An 8,940-nucleotide genomic window follows, 5' to 3' on the forward strand; every position below is an offset into this window, starting at 1 on the left:
AGAGAAAAGAAGACGAACTTCGCGCGGCGCGAAGTATTTTGCAGTGAGTGCCGCGAGAAGTCGAGGGGGAGGAGAAACGCTGGCATTAAGCATTAAACGGGGGTGAAAGTGTGAGAAGTGCGATTTAACGGCCGTTGTGATAACAACGCAGTAAAAGTGGGTGCACTGGGGCCCTCGGGACCGTTCGGCCGGTACGGGCCCGTCGAAGGTGGGCCTGGTGGTGGTCCCGGGCCCGGCGAGGGAGTGGGGGCAGGGGTGGCCGCGGTCGCGGCTGGGGAGGTGGAGGGCTACGGGGGCGCCGGGGACGGGGGAGGGGGCCCCGGGGGGATTGGTACCCCCCGGATAAGGGTCGCGGCCCTCAGCGGGCGTTGCTGCGCACCCCTGCCCGTCACCCCAGCCCGTCAGGCTTGTAACATAGGTAAGAAGCATGCGAGAACGTTGTTATGTACTTAGTTGGGCGCTACCCCCTTTTGGGCCCGAGATTGGGCCTCGCGCAACGAGCGCGATAGCTCTTTACACTCGACGCGCACGTTTGTTTGGGGTTGTTTTTAATCGCAGCTACATTTTAAAGTTAAAAATTGCTAGTGTAGGTTGTTACTATTATATGCTGTCGATGCTCGACATCGTAGCTAATGAAGTGTTGTGGGAAAAGGGTAGGATGTTATTTGAATTATTAATCCTCGAACGATTCTTGAAAAATCGCCGCGAAAACATACCAAATCCTTACTGCAATTCGATCATTTGCTTACGATAGTTTGGAGGAGGTTTACTCAATTACCGAACACAAATTGCATTCTGTATTTACCGTAGTTCTTTCGCGTGCTTCGAAAGCTACAAACGGGTAAAACGTTATCCAAAGAGTATATGACAGTTAACATTTTGCGCGGATATTTTTCTGGTTGTATTTGTCGACAAAATCGCACGAGTATCCCGGCTTTTGATCGCGAGAAATTGATTGCTGATATCACTGAATGTGAAAGATCGACTTTAAAAGCGTCAGTTTTTCAAATGTAGACAATTGATATGCTCTTTAAAGTAGTGATAGTTGGAAAATTGGTTATTGCGTGTTCGTGTCTTCTAAATCTATTGCGAATCTTCCTCGAGGAGGTTTTTAACGAAAAATAACTCAAAGAGAATACGAGGAAAGCGCACAGGATTCGCCGTGGGCGACGGTGGATTAAATCCGCGCTCCATTTTATCGTACTCTCGATAACTCGCGTAGACGTGCCGTGCAAACCCTTCATGTATGTGTTTGAGCAAAACGCGCCTCGCGTAAAATAGGATGAATTCCGAAGTAACATGTTCTGTCCGGCGCAACATTGTACCGATGTCATGCCTAACGCACCAAAGAACCGTGCAGGATACGCGCGACGCGTGAGACAGGATCAGCCGAGCTGATATCAAGATATATCTTTGTGACGCGCGTGATATCAGGGTCGACAATCGATTCCAAGTTTCTTTCGCGAAAGAGGAAATAGGTGCCGGGGGGTAATTAGAAGCGCAGTATTCTGCTCGTCATAATTGTAATTTTAATTTGATTCTGTATTACTCATCGAATATCCATCGTACGAGCGCACACACATGCACGGAGAGGATATTATAATTTCTTATATTTATATACATTTTTTCAATTCTACTATGTTTTTCGTTGAGGAATAGACTATTCAGTAAGATAGTAAAGTCTATCTTGCTAAGGAACGTAATAAATTTTATTCGAAATATAGCAGGTGTTTCAATAGTACATTTTAGTTTCTAAAATATAAATGGCACATGAAAGGATAGGGAATTATTGTAAAACGTCGATCTATTCCTTACATGATTTACAAAGAGAATCCCCCATAATAATTTCTGCTACAAAATCCTCTCTATGTAGACTTCAGGCGCGCAACTCTTACATGACCTTGTATGTACAAACACTGTTTCCAAATTCATACATTTGGCTTGTTTACGAGTTGACGTTTGGGTAGTTTTTGTTTCGTTATCGGCATAGACGATAGCCGTGTTGTCTAGAGACGCGCTGCTCTATCAGTCGAGCGCCGCCTCTTGTGTGGGCGTCGCCGGTTTCTTCGTGATAGTTCTCGGTAAGGTGCGTTGCCGCAAAGTACCTGTTGCTGTTGCGAACTTTTGCGCACGATTTTTCCGCCCATTTTCGTCGGTTTGCGCGAGAGCGCCGTGCCATTTCGATCCATCTTGACGAGAGGCGTGAATCATTCTTTCACTCCGTGAGACGTCACGCGTGAGAAGCCGCACGCACGCAGATCGCGGAGTCCAATGAACCGGCCGTTCGCGAAGAACGTATTAATCGCGCTCTCGCGACGTTATACATGCAAATCTATGCGTGCGGAGGAGCGACGCCGTTTTTTCCCGCTCGCCGCGACGCAATTGCGCGAGCCAATGTGAAAAAACGCGCGGGGAGCAGTGTCGCCGAGTGTTTACCTACGTGACAGACGCGCGAAACTTGTCGCCGAGATATGCGGAAAGCCGAAAACTTTTTGATGTATGTTAACGTATTTAAATCTGTCCGAAAGTTCGCGCGCATAACGCCAGAAAACATAGAACTGTATATACTGTACTGCGGGAGATTGTTTGTGTTTTTAAATGGATGCTCGGGTCGAAGTAGAAATTTGGGAAAGGGGGAGAGACGATCGAATTTTTTGACCTTCGAGGATGCCTTCTTCGAGTGTTTTCTGTACATAACACCACGACGAAACGTTATTCATAACTTACAGTGGTATTCCGTGATAACAGTAGTTGCAAAGATGGCAAAATGAAAAATGACGGATTCATTGTCGATTAATAACCCACTTTATTGAATTTATTTCAACGTTCTGTCATTATGAAATTTATCTCACTGCGAAATAATTTTCTTATTAGACACGATTCAATAAACTCGTCGTATATAAATAGATCTAAAAATATTTTTATATTTTACATTAACAAAGAAATCGACTCGGGTTCGAGTAATTAAACACGACGAACGAGTGTCTGTGACTTTGAAAATTTCAGCATCTCCGGGGCTTTCCGTTTCTTTTCTCTTCGCCAACATGGCCACCAAGCCTTAACTCGCTGAAGTCGACGGGATCGATCCACTGTTGGTTGGTTGGGGTGGTTTGCGCCGCGGAAAATAGTAATTTTCCCCGCAGGGTGGTTTACCGAGTCTAGATGCACCTGACGTAGGCGATCTTAGACTGATTAAGGTAATTCGCTGAAATTCGTTCTCCTACTTCATCCCCTCCGTCCGGTCGCCGTCGTCGCGCACGGGGGTGAGAACGCGCATGTCGGAATACGAGAGTGGGGCTGCACCTACTCCGAGGCAAAGCGAATAAACATGGGTTCACACGACCGTCAAACGCGATTGCATTCGAAATTACGTTCGCGGGACGATTTCGGGCCGCTTTGCTGTTAGTCTCGGATCTGGCGAATTAGTCAAAAATTATTTTCACGCCGATATCGGGAGATTTAATTCAACTTTGGGAAATTAGGATCAGGGGAGCGTCGGGACTCCGAATTTATATATACTCGCGTGAGGATTACGCGACGGACAGTTCTGACACAAATGTCGAGTTTTTCAAGTTGTCGTCGGCATTTGTTTCCTCTCGCGGTTAACGTATCACACTAGCGATTAACGACTGCGTCTGTGTCGCGTTTGCGTTCACGATTGATCTCTTGATCAATCGGAAAGTAGTGTTGACGATCATGATCCACAATTCTCGTTTAGCTTTTCTTCTATTCTTCATAATCATTAACAGCTCTTCTCTGATTAATCAAGAGATAATTGTAAGCGCGTATATGACGCAGATGCCAATTAGTAGTGTGATATGAGCATTATAAATAAATAAGGCTCGCTCGATATCAAGCCTTGTTGTTTCAAATTTAATTTTCCTTTTTTTTACGACGGTTTTGCACGATACAACACGACATTCTTACAAATGTAGTATTTCTTAGTGTTAGTACTTAATATTTGTATTTTATTCAGACACCTTGATCGCAAGTGTCGGAGCAACAATAACACGGGAGTACAACGTGGAGAAAAGAAAATATCCTCTATTCAACGTTACGTGACATCGATCGGGGAATCGATCGAAGAGAAAAGTGCAAAATATTAAGTACTGACATCGACAAAATATTACAATTTTCTTATTAGACACAATAAAATTCAGAGAAATGGAAAGCCCCGGAGATGCTGGAATTTTCAAAGTCACAGACACTTGTTCGTCGTGCTTAATTACTCGAACCCGGGTCGATTTCTTTGTTAATGTAAAATATAAAAATATTTTCACATCTGTTTATATACGACGAGTTTCTTAAATCGTGTCTAATAAGAAAATTGTAATATTTTGTCGATGTTAGTACTTAATATTTTGCACTTTTCTCTTCGATCGATTCCCCGATCGATGTCACGTAACGTTGAATAGAGGATATTTTCTTTTCTCCGCGTTGTACTCCCGTGTTATTGTTGCTCCGACACTTGCGATCAAGGTGTCTGAATAAAGTCCCGTCCGACAGACAAACGAAATAAGACCCGGCATGACGTGAGCAATGACGTACAGCCGGAAAAAATCGGATTAAGTAATCCGTGTTGGTGGATCAACTTTCGTCTCACATCTAGCTAATCCTAATCTGGTTTATGTGATTCAGTTAACTAGGTCTTTCCACGGTTTCCTACCTCTCACTTTTTCCAACTTGGGGATCACGTGTCGCGGAGTCGTTTTTCTGGGGCGAGAAGATCGTGTCTAGCGACAAATATTTATGCAGCTAGATGCTTGGATGTTGAATAATGAGATTCGCCGTTTGATACTTCGATGAAAAGCTGGAAAGAATCTCGTAGATCGTCGCGGTCGACGATGACGTAGGAATGAATGATAAAAAAAGTTTCGCAATTATTATTCCGAAGATGTTCTCGCGTATATTATGCGCGCAATCAGCACGTCAACTTGTAGTTTACGTCTAAGGGAAATTATTAATGTTTCATATAAATCTTTTTTTTTTTTTTGTTTAATAATACCTTTGCACCGATAGGGGTGGTCATCCGAGTGGTTTATTTTAATCGACATCGATCGATGCATGAATATCTCGCACGTGTATATTACGTTCGTTAAGACCGTTATTCGAGCATTCAAGTCGTTAGGTGATAATATCGCTGAAATTGCACGTGGTGCACTTGTACGCAAAATTAGTTTCTAAACGTGTTAGCTTAATTTATGTTATTGATTACGAGATTAGATAACAATTTGCCCTGCTTTAAACGCGCCGTAAATATCTTCTCGCAAAAATAACGTCGAGCGGCGACTATAATCCTTATCGCGATTTAAAGAGCTAACCCTCATTTTATTCTAAATGCGCACCCACTAATCCGGAAGTGTATTTCAGCTCTTAACTACGGTAATGGAATTTTATGCCATCGTCACACGCGATTAATCCAGCATTGTTCGATTCTTGCGTCAAATTGTGAATTAATACTATAACTTTTATATTAATGCGTGCACGGAAAAAACAGTTCTGTTGGTGCAATCGAATTTTCGGTTCAGACGAAAACTCGGCTACAGAAAAATTCCTTTATGAAGCATATAGTCAATTGTTCTTAGTTGCCTCAACTAAGTTCTAATATCGTTGTATGTTCAGACGAATATTTTCGATTGTGACAACAGAAATATTAGTTTTCATAACAGAGATATCATTTGGTGTGATAAACTCGTGCAAGTCTTAATATCGGAAGATATTATTCAGACACCTTGATCGCAAGTGTCGGAGCGACAATGCACGGGACAACGCGGAGAAAAGAAAATATCCTCTATTCAACGTTACGTGACATCGATCGGGGAATCGATCGAAGAGAAAAGTGCAAAATATTAAGTACTAACATCGACAAAATATTACAATTTTCTTATTAGACACGATTTAAGAAACTCGTCGTATATAAACAGATGTGAAAATATTTTTATATTTTACATTAACAAAGAAATCGACCCGGGTTCGAGTAATTAAGCACGACGAACAAATGTCTGTGACTTTGAAAATTCCAGCATCTCCGAATTAAGACGGAATTAAGTCTTAATATCGGAAAAAAAAGAAATTGAATGCATTTCGATGTTCAGTAAGAACGCAATCAAATTTCACGATTGTTACCCTCAGGAGATGTTTTCATTTCATATTGCGCAGACATCTCACGCAGACATATCCTACAAAAATTACTTAATAACTATTGTTGATTTTAACGAAACAAAAGATTGGTTATAAAAAAGAAAGAAAGTTATAAAAAAGTATAATTTATTATATGTTATAATTTTTTGTATGTTCAGTAAAACATCACTTGGAATAACTTGAGCAGTACTCTGATTTTTATAAATTAATACAGAGATATCGTTTTTGATCACCTAATTTTCAGTTGGTTCCTATTTGGTTGCATCAACTGAAATTTTTTTTGCGTGTGCGTCTCTCTGCGAATATGAATCGTAAATAACGTTTGTGTATCAAGAATTGATTTATATTAACATTCAGACGATACAGAAAAACTGACAATAAATCGACAATATTTGCAAACCATTTCGAAATTTTCTTCGTGGAACTGTTTGTATTTTATATTGATTTTCATCGTCTCGTATTTTCGATGTATTTTCTTCCATGTATATAATTCATAGATTCATAACGAAATAAACGGAAATATATTTTTTTATTCGCGAGTCTCTCTCATAAGCGTTCCGGCGGACTGTTAAATTAACGTAAACATACGAATTTATAAAAATCAGATGTTTTACTGAACATACAAAAAATTATAACATATAATAAATTATACTTTTTTATAATTTTCTTTCTTTTTTATAACTGATCTTTTGTTTCGTTAAGATCAACAATAGTTATTAAGTAATTTTTAAAGGATACACGTGAGATGTCTGCGCAATATGAAATGAAAACATCTCCTGAGGGTAACAATCGTGAAATTTGATTGCGTTCTTATTGAACATCGAAATGCATTCAATTTCTTTTTTTTCCGTTGACTTGCACGAGTTTATCACACCAAATGATCAAGCTTTTCTTACGACCAGTATATCCAGTTAAGGGTTGTCCTTGAACATCGTTAGCAGGGGACGCGTGCAAGTCGATTACGTGGAATAGTTTACGATCTCAAAGTTAACTTGGGAACGATCGCGGGCTGCGTCGATGCCAAGCCACCCTTGCCTTTCTCGCCCTTCCGTGAGAGGGATGAGATGCGCAAGGTCAGATCTTAAGGGTGGGAGGAGGGTTGCTAGGTTGACAACCCTGCCAGCCAGGCAGAGGGACTCCGCCCATTGGCGGAAACCATGGAAAAAAAAGCAGAGGAGGGTGAAGTCCGTGGGACTCAATGATGGCGATAAAAACGACGAGAGGGCGAAGGGAGAGAAGGAGAGAAAAAGGGATAATGGAAGAGAGACAGAGAAAGCGCAAAACAGTGGTAGAGAAAGAGAGAGGTAGAGAGAGAGAGAGAGAGAGAGAGAGAGAGAGAGAGAGAGAGAGAGGAGAGAGAGAGAAAGAGAGAGAAGTAAAGTCTTAACGGCGTTGCAAGGCGGAGCGTGGAGGCGGCGAAGGCGGGGCAAGTGAGGTTCCAGAGGCGTGATGTATCGACGGAATTCCAAAGTAAGAAGTTACGGACTCTACAGCCCGAGAGAGGAAACTCGCGTCTCACCAGACGTTTTCCTTTCTTCCGCTTCCAGCCACGGAGCCCGAGCTCCTCGAGCGGCATTCTATCCGATTTACCGCACGACCGTTAACGCTATCGCCGCTACCCCTACCTATTCTAAGATCTCCTAACAGTGCTAACTACGTTTCAATCAGCGTTACTTGTCATTACCGATCTCTTCACCGAGGATCTTGAAAACTTAAGGTATAAAATATACTGAACATATCCACGAGTTTCAGAGAACTCTATTGATAAAGGTTCCTATTGGTAATCATTATCTAGGATTTGCCTCCAATGAGATACATTGATTTGAATGTAGAATTAGGTGAGAGTTGGTCAGCTGAATCGCGTGATTACAAATATGACATATATGTATAAAATGTAATTAAATAACACATGAAATATAATCATCAAATATAATAATCAAATATAATCAAATATAATAATCAAATATAATTATCAAACAATGTTACACATATAAGTCAGCTGGAAACTAATTCTAAATTCTAAATTCATAAAAAATCTAATTATACTACAAAATCTAAAATTCCAAATAAATAGAAGAATGTTATTTCAATTCTGAATTCAGATTCCCAACTTGTCACGTGAGACAAGTTTCAAATGCCGACTCTAAATCTGACTATTAATATAATAGTAGTTTTCAAAGGTTTCGTTCTCAAGTTCAAATCTCGAGACTTGGAATCTCAAAATTGGAGTTCAAAATTGGAGTTCAAACTTGGAGTTCAAATCTCGAGACCAAAACAAGTGGTTAAAATTCTCAATTTCGAGGAATGTCAGAATCCGAGAGTGCCAAAAATTCTCGTCATATTCGCGAGGAAAACTGCAAAGTCACTCTCCGTCGCAAGAGGGAGCGGGGCTGACGTTGAAGTAAACGGTTCGATCGAATACGCTCTTTCGGGTTCAGCCGAGTAATTCGGCGACCACCGGCCCGACGTCGCTTTAGGTCGGCAATGTTTAAGGGCGGTTTTATAGTGTCCGGCGCAGAGGTCAACCTGGCCTCGGATACATCACCCCAGACCCCTTACGTCCCTTTGATGGATCGCGGCTCCCTCGGCTCCCGTCGTATGCAGTATTCGACTTCGATTTCTCATCCCCGGCAACGGATTACGCGCCAAATGGATCCATATCCATCGCGCGCGCGGCATCGATCACTTTTTTCGGTGCAATGTAACTAGCATTAACCTTCTACTACGATATCCCGATAACTACTATGACGAAGTCGAATCGCAGAGAGACTGCGAATATTTTTTCAAAAAAAAAAAAAA

General features: G+C 41.5%; 1 protein-coding gene across 4 annotated transcripts in view; it reads left to right on the top strand.

Moving 5' to 3' along the window:
• The window catches only part of LOC116843650 (LIM/homeobox protein Lhx5), a 70,453-nt gene that overhangs the window by 11,129 nt on the left and 50,384 nt on the right, over positions 1 to 8,940 (top strand). For 3 of the 4 annotated variants that reach the window (XM_032814226.1, XM_032814229.1, XM_032814230.1), the window contains exon 1: positions 294 to 418. The exons of the other annotated variant lie outside the window; for it this stretch is intronic. The gene's annotated coding sequence lies outside the window, so the exon portion shown is untranslated. Of the gene's footprint in view, positions 1 to 293; positions 419 to 8,940 lie in introns of those variants that run through there. 4 annotated transcript variants of the gene reach the window in all.

Source organism: Odontomachus brunneus, unplaced genomic scaffold (assembly GCF_010583005.1).
Source record: "Odontomachus brunneus isolate Ranch 3 - 2012 unplaced genomic scaffold, Obru_v1 Obru_scaffold_034, whole genome shotgun sequence".
NCBI classification, from domain to species: Eukaryota; Metazoa; Arthropoda; class Insecta; order Hymenoptera; family Formicidae; genus Odontomachus; species Odontomachus brunneus.